The sequence below is a fragment of the Arvicola amphibius genome, chromosome 12 (assembly GCF_903992535.2).
Source record: "Arvicola amphibius chromosome 12, mArvAmp1.2, whole genome shotgun sequence".
Classification (NCBI taxonomy): Eukaryota; Metazoa; Chordata; class Mammalia; order Rodentia; family Cricetidae; genus Arvicola; species Arvicola amphibius.
In genome coordinates this window covers 131499774-131514420 of record NC_052058.2, presented here as the reverse complement: position 1 = coordinate 131514420, position 14647 = coordinate 131499774, and the positions used below count along the sequence as shown (strand labels likewise).

Genomic DNA, 14647 nt, shown 5'->3' with positions numbered 1-14647 from the left:
AAAGTCCAAAATTTAAGATCTCTACTTAGACTAATGCAATCACTTAAATGTAATTCTCTATAAAATTAAATTGTAAAAACACATTATACACTTTCAACCTACAATGGCACAGGATATACATTACTATTACAAAAGGGAAGAAATAGAGCATAGTGTGGACATATTGGACCAATACAAGTCTGATAACTGAATCTCTGTGTCTGATGTCAAAATGTTCTTCAGATCTCCAACACCTTTCATCTTTGCTAACTGTAACACACTTTTTTTTCTCTGCAGGGGTCCACTACCTGTTAGCAGCTGATCTTGGCAAGTATACTATTGCTCTGTAATCTCCACCATCTTGTGGTCTCCAAGGCAATCCTGGCTTCATCTTCACAACTTCCAAGAACTTAAAGAGCCCTCCCATATAACAAGTAACTTAGTTCCTTCTAAAAGGATGCACCTCTTAACAGTACCACTCCATATGGGCCTATGGGAGTCATTTTTCTTCAAACCATAAAACATGGTATGATGATAAGGAAAAGAAGCTTCAATGACCTCAAAACTACTCTGTTGAAAATAACAACAGCGATACTTCCTTAGAATCAAGAAATTGGAAGAAATTACAATCAAGAAACATGAAACTTTCTAGCTTCTTCCCAATAAGCTATCTTTTGACTCATTCATTAGTCAACCTATACAATGATTATTTAGGTACCCTTTATAGAATATGCAGTTAAATCCAGAGAAATTATTAAATAAAAGTATATAAATCAATTCAGTGAGGTCTAGTTTAATATTCCTTTCACTACCATTTCCCCTAAAATTCAGCTTCAAATCTCATCCCCAAACATTTTCTTACATGAATTACAGAACTCCATAACTTCTTTAAAGGATAATACTATTCCGTGATGGAAGTGCATGCCTTGAATCTCAGGATTAGAGAGACATAGCCAGGCAGATCTCAGAATTCAAGGCCATCTTGGTCCAGAGAGCAAGCTCCAGTATAGCCAAGGATAAAAAGTTAAACCCTATCTTAAAACACAGAATATAACAAGAGCAAAATACAACCCATGAAGCAAACCTGTCTCCTTTATGTATATGAATTACAGCAATTGAGTTTTTGCTGGTCTAGAAAGAAAGGCTGATGGTCAAAAATATTCACGGACTATCAACATTGAATTATTAAACATCACCTTCAGGGAAGCTGTTTCCAGTGGCAAAACAGGATTAAATTTTTTCAGGAAAATTGGAGAGATTGTTATCTATATATATACATGTATCTCCAATTACATATATGTATATAAATATGTACATACTGATTCTTCTGTCAGAAAAATGCTATGCTACAAATATGATAAACATTTGTGACTTTCTAAATATCAGAATATGTGGTATGACAATAAATTTTAAAAATCATCATCAATAATGTTGGCAGTAATTTTTTTCAATTAAGTCCAATACCCTTTTTAACAGGCTAATTGCAGTGCAAGATTATTCTTTAGATTTTATTTATATTCATTTTATGTGTTTGTGTATTAGCATTTGCCTGAAGCCTTTGTACCACATCTCTGTAGTGTCAAAGGAGGCTAGAATAGTACTTATGATACCCCTGGAACTAGAGACACAGATGGTTGTAATCTGACATATGGGTACTGCAAATTAAATCCAGGTCTTTTGGAGAAGCAGCCAGTGTTCTTAACTGCTGAGCTATTATTATTCATGTCACAAGACAGTTTTTTAAGGATGACCTTAATCACTAATATTAACAATCAGGCACAGTGGGAACTGCTTTTGAGCAGAATATATGGTCTGAATGCTTCCATCACAGACAGGGGATGCTGGAGACTGAAGAATGGTTTCCTAATGTGGTGAGAAGAATATAAGGAGCCAGAGATATGCAACATGTATACTTAGATAAGTAATTTAATCTTCTGGTGACAGAGACTCAAATCTAGATGATATCTCATCACCGACAATTCTTGAACCAGAGTCTCCCTTAGTGCTTAATAATTTTCCATCCACTGATCCTTCACAGGCTCCTTGAGTATAAACAAATTCAAGAACATATGTGTACTCTGACATAACATCCAACTCCTAAACAAGATACTGAACTATGTTCCTATCATAAAGGTCATCTTTGCTTCCTGCTTTACCAGGAAGCTTTACCAGCTTCACACCACACCACACACACACACACACACACACACACACACACTCACTCTGTTCTGGTGGCATAATTTAAGATGTATTATGTGCTATGATACGTAAGAGTGAATTATATATCACTGAAACAATTATCTCCTATAAAAGTATGTCTCTAGCTCTCCTTTTTGAGACGTATTGGTACAAAAAAATGGTAGATATATAAGCAAAATATGTTAGACGTCCACAAAGTATTTAGGAATTCAAGTCTAACATTTTTCAGCGACAAACCTGCTGAAAATTCAATGCAAAATCTTCAAAATAAGAGACAGATGAAGGTTTCCCCCACAGAATTAATGCTAGGGTTAAAAAGCAAAGGCTTTCTTTAGGTCTCATATATAAAGCTACGTCTGACAGTAAGTTCATGATTTAAACGATTTAGAACTTAATTTAAACAATGAAATCCTAAAACTGAAAACGGAAAAAGAAACGTGCTCAATGCCAAGGTCCTGCGACCTGGAAGTGCGATTGCGTTTACTGCGGGGGGAAACCGCAAATAAAGAGAAACTTTGAATTAAACAATAAAATTCCCAACCGAAAGGTACGAGATCTCCTGCAACCTGGAAGTGCGACTGTGTTTGCTGCTCTGGAAAACCGCGAAGAAAAAGAAACTTTCATTTAAACAATGAAATTCCAGGCTCAACTGTACTCGGCTGCAACCCGGAAGTGCGTCGATATTTGCTCCTCCGGGGGAAACCTCAAAGAGAGATGAACTTTGGTGCCTGTGGTTTCCTCTCCTTTCCTTTGCAGCCTTGGCAGCTGGACCGTGACGCACTTCCGGTAGCGCATCTTTCGAGAGATGAAGGTACAGCGAGAACCGCTAGCCGACTTGGGGAGGGCAGCGAAAGGTAAAGGAGATCGGTTTCTAAGTCCACGCCTCAGAATAATCTAGGAATATGTTTAGAAAATAGTTTTAATAACGAAGGAGAACATCGCCGTAAAGAGCATCACAGTGTCTTGGACGGAAGGAGGGAGGCTGAAAGGAAAGATGACTAGAATACAGGGAATGAAGTTTTCTTTATGGGATTTCGGCAAGCATCACCCTTTTGAGATATAGTTTATCTAGAAGCAATTAAGTTATCATTCACCAAAAATTATTAATAAGATATAATATTATATTTTCCAATAAATTTTACTTATTTTGATATCTTAATGTAAATTTAAAATCATTCATTTTAACAAATAAAACAATGTGCATAACTCAACCTTTAACAAACACCCGTGATTTACTCCTCTAACAGCTTTAGATTCTACATAGTAATGCAGAAAACAAATTGAAACTTAGAAAGCAAAAGAAATACAGATCCCTCTTTCCTGTTACAGACAGAATCATGGTTTCACTCACACTAAGTAACCAGTCTAGTATGGTTATATTTCCACACACATGTAGGTTTTAAGTTTTTGATTTGGATACAGATATATTTTGTATGTTGCTTAGTAGTAACTCTGTTGATTGGGAAACAATTGATAGTCTTTGTTATAAATTAATTTATTGCTATTTTTATGGAAAAACTAGCCTGTGTGTTTGAAGATCACCAAAACATTGTAAATGTCTGTGTATGAGTGTATTTGAAGCAGACAGAATGCTATTATAGCACATCCCTAAAATTCTCATGAGTTTTTAGTTCCTCTTTCCAGGGTCTTAATGGAGGACATGATGTACTTGTCACATTTTCTTACCTTTGGACTACAGGCCCCATTATCCAGACGGAGCTTTATGACTTTTTCTGTTACTCCCTACTTTTACAGTTTGTTAAATTCCCACTATTCTCCATCCATGATGATCACATCCAATTTTGAAAGTTAAATTCTTAGTGGCACCTGATAACGTAGAATTGCAATCTTAGATACTTGGGAGGGTGAGGAAATCACAACACACTTTCCACGGTGATCTGCACCACAGAGAAAATTCATGGATATTCGGTTAAAGTTTGTGGAATCATGGCTACACACACACACACACACACACACACACACACACACACACACAAAGATTCAGAGGTAAAACTGACTTGGAATAACTATGTATGTCAGGGAACAGGTAAGGGAGCATGGGAGTGTATTTAAATGGAACAAAGAATTTAGGAAACAACAGTATAAAGTACTAAGGGAAATCATGTTACATGCAGGGTTAAATGTTTAGGGGGAATAGAAGAACCAGGCAAAGGAGGGAATGTGGTGAAGTATAAATAACATTAAATCATTTTGAATAAGTTATATGGAAACTACAACTATAAAACTGTCTTTAATATGTAGATACACTTATAACCATTTAAAAATAGCATCAACAGTAGTTCCAGGACAGCCAGGGCTGTTACACAGAGAAACATGGTCGTGACAAACAAACAAAACACTAGCATCAACAGATAACAGGGCAACAGTTTTTCTCTTGGACATTATAGACTAACAAACACAAAGTCTAATGCCAGAAATGCATTACTTCCCTGAAGCCGTTTTCCAGGGTAGTCCCATTATTTAGAGAGCATTGTTAAAATTTAAGGTTTAGCTCTAGAATTTAAAAGTAAGGCCCTGTTGCTGAAGACACCATACACTTAAAACATAGAACAATGCGAAATGCATATAGTATTGACATGTAAATTTGGTCCCTCTTGGATAGCTTTCAAAGTGCTGGGAGGTTTCCTGCATGCTACCAGAGTGGAAAAGAAATCACCAGTCCTATCCAGCTTTGAATTCCAGTAATCAAAATTTATGACCTATGAAAAAACCATGCCAACTGGTACTGTAAGGACATGGATATAATACAAGTAAACAATAGTTTTCTAATAGGATTTAAAGCCAATTCCATTAGATGAAACCGATACATGGTACTGTTTTGGGGGCCAGGATCCTGTGGCTACACAGGCTCTACAACTTAGGAGACAATTTACTAATATTACTGGTCATAGTATTTAACACTTAATAAGTTATATTCCTACCCATAGATAGTGTGTCACTTAGTCTTCCTCAAAGAGTAGAAATTAGATACAAATATACATAAGTGCATAGTTCTAGTTACTTTTGTGTAATGAGAGAAAAATATTTTTTTCATATGTAAATTATTAAATGATCATTTTTAGAAATAGTCCTACATATTTTTTTCTGTGTAGAAATGCAGTATAATATCAAACACAGAATTGCTGATAGGTTCCATGGTGTCCCACCTTTCCATATATTTATTGGGCCTCTCTTTCCATATATCCTATGGGGCTTATGTTTCCAAATACTTATGAACACAAAGTAATTTAAACAGTGCCACTAGAGACTCTGAGGGTGGCACTCACCTTTAATCCCAGGACTCAGGACACAGAGGCAGACACATCTCTGTGAGTTCAAGGCTACCTGGACTACACAACATCAATCCAGAAACAGATCCAGTTGGTGATGGCTCACAACTTGAATTCCAGTGTTTGGGAGTCACACACCTCTAATCCCTCCACTAGGGAGGTGGAGACAGGAACAATATGATTGGGCAGAGAGAGTAATATAAAGGGGAAGAGACAGGAACTCACTGAAATGTGGCGTCTGAGGATTTGTGGAGACAGGATCTCGCCCTTTTGCTCTAAAGATTTGTTAGAGGTAAAAGGTCTCTCTAATGGCTGTTACTTTGCTTTTCTGATCTTCAGCTTGAACTCAATAAACAAACAAACAAACAAATAAACAGTGCACAACAAGCCATAGTCATAAAAATTAAAGATTTTTATGAGCCTATGTGGAGAAAGGAAAATACTATTGACACATCATCATTCCCATTGCTAGTATCTATGTACACTATGAAATATTTGCTTTCTTTATTCTCACTTTCCTTTTCGATCTTTATACATTAATTTATAAAAGAAAGCCTACAAAGATGAAATGTATAAAGTGATACAGAAAAACAAGTAGTACTGGAATTAATATATTTTACATAATAAGGTTTCTTCATTGGGTAATATATATTTTTTCTCATGATTCCCCTTCTAGTGCTGTAAAATATAATATGTAGGTGAGATAAAAAATTTGTGAAGCTGGGCGGTGGTGGCGCATGCCTTTAATCCCAGCACTCGGGAGGCAGAGGCAGGCGGATCTCTGAGTTCGAGGCTAGCCTGATCTACAAGAGCTAGTTCCAGGACAGGCTCTAGAAACTACAGGGAGACCCTGTCTCTAAAAACCAAAAATATTGTGAAAACAGAATTGAATCTGGGTGTTAAAGAAACTATAGTTTGATCTATTATTACATATGTACTAGGCTGCAGTCTTGGCAACTTACTGCAACACATTTGTGTTTATAAATGATGCTTCACAGGAGTTTCCTGCTGTCAGGCTATTAGATGGATTCCATGTTCCAGCTGAAGGCAAATCAGCTGTCTGAGCTTCAAATAGTCATAAAATCTCCAGTTATTTACTCTTTATATATAACTAATAAAAATGCATAGAGCAGCACTATATTTGGGGAAGTTTTTTCTATGAGAACGAATATTTGTTGACCAAAATGGAAAATATTAGAGGACCTATAAGAAAAACAATTTTGTGAAAATAACAAATTTTAATGTTCAGATTTTATCTATGAGAAGTGTATTCAGATGACATATGAATATATACTGGTAACACCTAATTTGACATTATGCATTATTAAAAATTCTAAGAGCATGCCAAACTGTTGATGGTCCTCAATGAAATCATATGTATCTTTCAAGTTTCCTTATGTCATAATGTCCTTTCAAGCCTTTTTTTCCTTAAAAAATATCCTAGTCCCAAACAGTCATGCCACTATTGAATCAATAGCCATATCTTTTTTCACTTGTTCAGGATTTTTCTATGCAGTATTGTAGCACATCTGGGTAAGACTGTTGTTGAAATTTCTGTTGCAGCAACCTGCTTAACTGCTAGCACTACAAATATTGTGCACAATGGAAGAAGATTTCTGATTGATTCAAATTTTATTTTCATATGTCCTGCATGTAGCATGTGTTTTCTTCAAAATTAGGGTCTTACCAATTAGTTTCCGTCAGCAATCATAAACAACAGTAATACCCTTAATGATTTTGGGAGTGCTGGGGTTCCACAAGATAACAATTTATAGAAAAAAATCATATTCTCAGAAATGGTAGATTCATTTAAAAATGTTATGGGTTTCAGGAGGAATATTTATTCATCAGTATTTTTAATGCAGTTGGGCTCCATTGGCTCACAAATAGTGACAGTTAGGTGGCGTGGCTTTGCTGGAATAGGCATGGCCTTGTTGGAGGGCGATGGACTTTGAAGTATTCTTTATTGAAGCATTACCCAGTGTGACAGTCATTGCCTTTTCTATTTCCTTTAGATTAAGATGCATCTTCTTCTCACATCTCAGTTCCTTCACCACCGTGCATACCTTCATGTAGCCATGTCACAATATGATGATAATGAACTAAACATCTGAAACTGCTACCTACAAATTGAATTTTTTTCTTTATAAGTGTTGAAATGGTAATGGTATCATTTCACAGCAGGAGAAACATTAACTAACACAGAAGTTTATACCAGGGACTGGGGGATTGCTGTGATAAGCCTGACCATGTTTTGGTTTGAAGAAATTTGGACTTTAGTTCTTTGGGTTAGGAAGGTGGTGGGATGCATTCAGCACTACTTTATGGACCAATTAGTAGAAGCATGGAAGACAATGATACTGAGATTGATTAGCAGTTTGGGGGACTCAAAGACTCAAGAGGTTTCAAAAAAGAAGTATTTCTATATCTTGCCTGAAGATATTTTGTAATATTTTGATAATTAAGATTTTGTAATTTGCTCCTGTTCAATGAGTCTGCATAAGGCTAAACTGAAGAGATATGCATTAATTTTATTGGTAGAGGAAATCGTAAAGCAGCCTAGTATAGACTCTATGACATAGTTACTAGTGCTACCTCTTATATTTATAGTGGAAGGAGCAAGTAGAGAAAGGAAAAAATAAAATATTCAATTTGACAAGAAAAAGGAGTGCCAGGTAGTGTAATAGTACTAATTCCTTTGCTCAAAGAGATAAGAAGATTAAGAAACTTATGAAAAAGAATTAAAGAAGATCTTAGAGCCAGGTGTAGCAGTCTTAGTATTTTGAAGATATACTGCTGGGTCTCTGAGGCTGCAACCACCTGATTTAGAGATCCATTTTCAGGAGAGCAAAGCTTAGTTAGTAAAGGACAGAGGACTGGTGAAGATGTAATTGAACAAGGAGGGCATTTTCCAGCTCTGGTGAGCAGCAGAACATGGCAGCTTCTGTCATGTGGTTCTAGAGTTAAAGATAGAAGAAAGGGCCTATGGAATTTGCCCCTAAGACTTAGAAGAGCCTCCGAGGCTAGGCATATATTATGGGTGTTCCTGAAGGTAGGCCTGGAGAGGCCATTGCATGCAGCTGTGACATTGAAGCCTGGATAGCGCTGGAGAACACAAGAAGTTCAATCTGCTATAGCTTTGGGATACCTACCGAGGAAAGCTGCTAACAGGGAATAGAACCAGTCCAAAATAAAGAAGCCTGTTGCAGCAACAAAGCTGAAAGTATTCAGAGATCTGAAGATAATTTTGACATCATACACACAGATGCAGTTTGGAACTTGCCCAGCCGGGTTTCAGTTTTGCTTTGGTCCCATATTTCCTCACTGTGCTACTCCTCTGTCTTTTGGAATGATAATATATAGCCTGTGATATTATATGTTGGAAGTTTGAAACTTTTTTTTTAACAGGGGATTACTCTTAGGAGATTCTATGAATCTCAGAAGATACTTTGAACTGTGGACTTTTAAACATTGTTTAATCTGTGATAGCCTATGGGGACTTTTGAAGTTGGAATGAAAGCATTTTTGAATTTAATATGGTCATGCTACACATGGCCAGGAAGTGGAGTGTGGTGCTCTGAAAAATATGCACCCAAAGGGAGTGGTGCTGCCAGGAGTGGTAGCTTTGTCCGAGTGGTTATGACCTTATTAGATGGAGGAAATAAATCACTATTGAGAGTACTTTGAGGTCTCCTGTGCTCAAGCTCCTCCCAGTGAGATGGTCTGTTTCTGCTGTCTGCAGGGTCCAAATATATCAGCTCTTTCTCTAGCACCATGTCTGCCTGAATGCTGCCATGTTCCCTGCCATGATGATAAAGGACTTGTCCTCTGAAACTCAGTAAAAAACTCAAATAAAGGACTTCTAAAAAAATTGCTATGATCATGGTATCTGTTTATAGCAATAGAATTTCAAACTAAGTTAGCCATTCAGACAAAATCTAAACTGAATTGCTGGACCTATTTGAAAATATAAACCAATTATCGTAACAGTTATTTACAAAACATTCCAGCCAAACAGAAAGGAAAATGCATGTTCCTAAGCATTTCATTGAATTCTCTCCAAATTTGGCTACATACTTGAACACAAAGCAAGACTTCAAAATCCAGTTTCAAGACAGAGAAGCTTAGGCGGTGAAATAAACCATTTAGAAATAGAAAACCATTAGAAATAGAAAAAATGAGGCCATGTTTTAGGCCCAGTAAGAAACAGAACTGGACAGCTTTAACCACATGGTTATGACTTTTAGCATAATAAAAATGGGTTATTGAATGTGCCAGCACAGCTAATGAGAGGCCTGAGGATAAGCATGTGTCAGTGTTGTGCCTTAATGAAAGTCTAGAGAGGCCTTTACGTGAAGCTGTGAGATTGAAACCTGAATTGTCTTGGAGACCACAGGATTTTGAAGATGACATCACTGTGGGATACTTACTATGGTAAGTTGCTAACAGAGTAGAACCAGCTCAAGATATAAAAAAAAGTATGTTGTAGTCTACAAAGTTGAAAATAGTAGAAGATCTAAAGAGAATTTTTACATTTCACACAAAGATGCAGAGTTTAGAATTTGCACAGATCATTTTTGGTCTTGCTTTGTTGCAAAATATCTTCACTGTGCTACCTTTCTCATAGTTTGGAATGTTAATGTTATCCTTGCCATTCTATGGTAGACATATGTGATTTCTTCTGATTTTGATTTTATAGGGGATTACAATTCAGGAATTTCATGAATCTCAAAGAGACTTTTCACATTAAAACATTATTGAGTCTGTGATAGGCAATGGGAACTTTTTAAGTACATTTTGTAATATAATATTTCCTCAAGTTTTTGGGAGTTAGGAGGTGGAAAGTGTTAATTTGAATGTAATTGACCTATATAAACTCATAGGGAGTGGCAATATTAGGAGGTATGGCTTTGTTGGAGTATTGTATCACTGTGGGGGTGTGATTTGACGTCTCCTTGGAGCAAGATTTAATGAGCGTGACACTCAATGCACTTCCTTTAACTTTTGAATCAAGATGTAGCTGCTTTTCAGCTGTCATCTCCTTTTCCAGCTCTATGTCTGCCTGCAGAGTATCATGTCAAACCATGGTGATATTGGACTAAACCTCTAAAACTGGAAGACTTCAGTTTAAATGTTTTACTTTATAAGGGTTGCCATGGTCATGGTGTCTCTTCATAGCAATAGAAACCCTAACTAAGACCCTTTTTTCAATTCCATTTTATTTAGCATGAAATGTAATGTCACATATGGCCATTTCATAATTCTGTATTTTGGTTTTTAATGAAAGATAGAAATATATATTTTATGTATTAAACTATATTCTCAATCTCATAAAAATCAGTTGAAGACAGCATAAATTGTTGTGTGATGGAGGAGTGTCAATGTGTTACTTTCATTGGTTAATAAAGAAACTGCCTTAGTCCTTTAATAGGACAGAAAATTAGGTAGGCGAAGTAGACAGAAGAGAATTGTGGGAGAAAGAAGGCAGACGCTTCAGGCAGTCGCCATGCCTCCCCTCTCTGAGTCGGAAGCAAGTTAAGATCTCTCCTGGTAAGCGACCACCTCGTGCTGCTACACAGATTACTAAATATGGGTTAAAGCAAGATATGAGAATTAGCCAATAAGAGGCTGAAACTAATGGGCCAGGCAGTGATGTGGTAGGGTCTTCTGTTTGAGTTGATTTCATTGGTTAATAAACTGCCTGGCCCATTTTATTGGCCAGCCCTTAGGTGGGCGGAGTAGACAGAACAGAATGCTGGGAAGGGAACATAATAAATCACCATGCCTCTGCTCTCTGGGTCAGATGCGATGAAGCTCCGGCCCAAGATGGATGTACGCTAGAATCTTCCTGGTAAGGCACCACTTCGTGGTGCTACACAGATTATTAGACATGGGTTAATCAAGATGTGAGTAAGAGGCTGAAATTAATGGGCCAGGCAGTGTTTAAATGAATACAGTTTGTGTGTTGTTATTTCGGGGAATAAGCTAGCCAGGCAGCTAGGAGCAGGGTGGGACGAAAAGCAGGCCTGTCTGCAGTTCATCACTACAGAATGGCGCCTGCTCGCCTCCATACTACAAGGCAGTGTTTAAATGAATACAGTTTTCATGTAATTATTTTGGGTGTATAGCTAGCTGGGTGGTGGGACACAGCCCCACCGCTCCTTCTACAGTTGTGCTCCTTACAAGGGACAGTTATATGAGAGAGAAAAATAGAGAAATAGAGAATTATTAGAGAATGAAAGACTCATTCTCTGGATTTCATCAATGTCTGTTACTATGCCCTCTTTTCATTTTTGATTTTGTTAACTTTGGAAAGCTTTCTCTGCCTTTTTGTTAATCTGGACAATGGTTTGTCAATGTTATGAATTTTTATAGAACCACTAAATTGTTTCATTGATTCTTTGTATTGTTTTCTTGCTTTCAGTTCTTAATCCATTTGGACTTGAGTTTTGTTCATGGTGATGGATATGGATCTATTTTCATTCTTCTACAGGTTGACATCCATTTATGCCAGCACCATTTGTTAAAGATGCTTTCTTTCTTTCATTGTATAATTTTAGCTCCGTTGTTGAAAATCCGGTGTTCATAGGTTTGTGGGTTAATATCCAGGTCTTCTATTTGATTCCATTGGTCAATATCTCTGTTTTTATGCCAATACCAAGCTATTTTCTATACTGTACCTCTGTAATAGAGTTTGAAGTCAGAGATGGTAATGCCTCCAGAAGTACTTTTATTGTATAGGATTGTTTTGGCTATACTGGGTTTTTTGTTTTTCAGTGCTGAGATTAATTACTTTTTGCCATCTGCTTCCATTGGATGTGATGACTTTTGTGTTCCGGATATTTTAGGTGAGCAGTTATGCTGCCAGTGTGGGATTCCTCCACCTCTTTTATGAAGGCAATTAGTGCTATGAACTTGCCCCATAGGATTGTATCCTGTTTTATTATGATATGTAATAATTTTCATTGAATTCTAGAAAGTTCTTATTTTCTTTCTTTTTTTCTGTTTTGACCCACTTTTCATTGACTAGAGAGTTATGTTTCTCTGTTTTTATAAGCTTTCTGATATTAATATCAAGCTTTAATCTTCTGTGATCTAATAGGACACAGGAAGTTAATTCAGTTGTTTTGTATCTTTTGAGACTGGCTTTGTGTCTGAATATTTTATCTATTTGGAGAAAGTTACGTTATCTATTTTGGAGAAAGTTACATGCAGTGCTGAGAAAAATGTATTTTTTGTTTAGCTGAAATGTTCTACAATTATTTGTTAGGTCCCTTTGGTTACAACATCTGCTAGTGTCAGTAGTTCTCTGTCTAATATTTTTTTGGGTGACCTGTGAACTAGTGAGGGTGTGATATTGACGTCTCCCACTATCAGTGTTTGAGGATCTTTATTTAAGTAGTAATAGTCTTCTTTTTATAAACTTGGGAGCCCCTTATCTTTAAGGCATAGATGTTAAGAAGTGAAGTGTTGTGTTGATGTATTTTCCCTTGGATGAATATGTAGCATCCTTCCCGATCTCTTTTAATACTTTTGGTTTGAAATCCTTTTTGTTAGGCATTAAAAGGGCTGCAACTGCTTTCTTCTTAAGTCCTTTTTCTTGGCATTTTTTTTCCAAATCTTTATTCTGAGGTATACACTGTGAAGTTGCTTATATGAGATTTATCCAGCTGTTTTATGTAGGCACTCAGTTCTATGAACTTGTCTATTAGCATAGCTTTCATTGTGGCACATAAGTTTGGGTATTCATTTTTGAATAATAATAAAATAAGTTTGTGTTTTCATTTTCTTTGTATTCTGGAAAGTCTGTCCTTGATGTTGGTGTGTGTTTCGTGGATACAGCTGAAGCATGGATCCTGTTTTCATACATTATGTTAGCCTTTTTAATGGGAAATTCAGACCACTGATATCAAGAGACATCAATAACCAATGTTTGTTGATTCTTGTTAATATGATGCTGCTGTTATTAGTGATGATGGTAATGTGTGTATATTTGTTACTTGACTACTTTTGAATTTGCTTTTTATAAAGATAAACTATCCCCTGTGTTTTCATGGTTGTAGCTAAGCTCCTTAGGTTAGAATTTTTTAAATGTTTTTGTAGCACAATATTTTTAGATGGATATTGTTTAAATTGGGCTTTACAATGGAAAATCTCAAATTTTCCATCTATAATCACTGAGAGTTTGCAGGGTATAATAGTCTTGGCTGTCATCCATAGTGTATTAGAGTTTACAGCACATCTGTCCAAGATTTTCTTGCTTTTAGATTCAGCTTTAAGAAGTCAGGTGTATTTGTAATGTTTTGCTTTATCTCTTATCTTGCCAATTTACCTTAATGTTTTACTATACTTTTTTGTATTCTTTATGTTGGATTGCTTCATTAATTATATGCCAAGGGGACTTACTTTTCTGACACAAACTATATTGTGTTCTGTGTATTTCTTGTACTTTTATTAGAAACTTCTTCATGAGGTTAGGAAAATTTTCTTGTATGATTTTGTTGAAAGGTTTTCTGAATTTTTGAGCTGGGATTCTTCTTCTACTATTCCTATTATTCTTCGGACACTGTTCATAGTGTCCCAGATTTTCTGAATATTTTGTGTCAGGAGTTTTAGATTTAATATTTTCCTTACTTTGTGTATTCATGTCCTCTACTGTATCATCAATGTCTGATAATCTCTCTTCCATCTTTTGTTTTCTGTTAGTCAAGCTTATTTATGTTGTTCATATTTGAACCTGTAAATTTTTCATTTACATTGTTTCCGCACATTGTGTTCTCTTTTTTTATACAAAAAAGGGTTTATTTGGAGATTAAGTTTCCAGAGAGAGGAGTCCCTTACCATCACAGAGGGGTAGCATATGACACCAAGTGCTAGACATAATGGCAGGAACAGTTCAGAGCTCACCTCAACTGCAAGCATGGAACAGAGAGGGTAAACTGGAAATGGTGAGACTGTAAACTCTCAAAGTCCCCACCCAGTGATGTTCTTCCTCCTTAAAGGCCATACCTTCTAAGCTTTCTCAACTAGAGTCATTAACTGGAAACCATGTAATCAAATGTCAAATCTCTTTATCGTACTACTTTGTTTTCAAAATCTTGAACAGATGCCTTCATTTATCTACACTGTTTTCTTGTGTTTCCCTGAATTTCTTCAAAGGATATATTCTTTTTCTCTTT

General features: G+C 36.3%; 1 long non-coding RNA gene across 1 annotated transcript in view; it reads left to right on the top strand.

The window, feature by feature from the left end:
- Positions 1 to 2954: 2954 nt before the first annotated feature.
- The window catches only part of LOC119802437, a 37214-nt gene continuing 25521 nt past the window's right edge, over positions 2955 to 14647 (top strand). The window contains exon 1 of the long non-coding RNA XR_005283433.1: positions 2955 to 3032. This is a non-coding gene — a long non-coding RNA (uncharacterized LOC119802437). The remainder of the gene's footprint in view (positions 3033 to 14647) is intronic.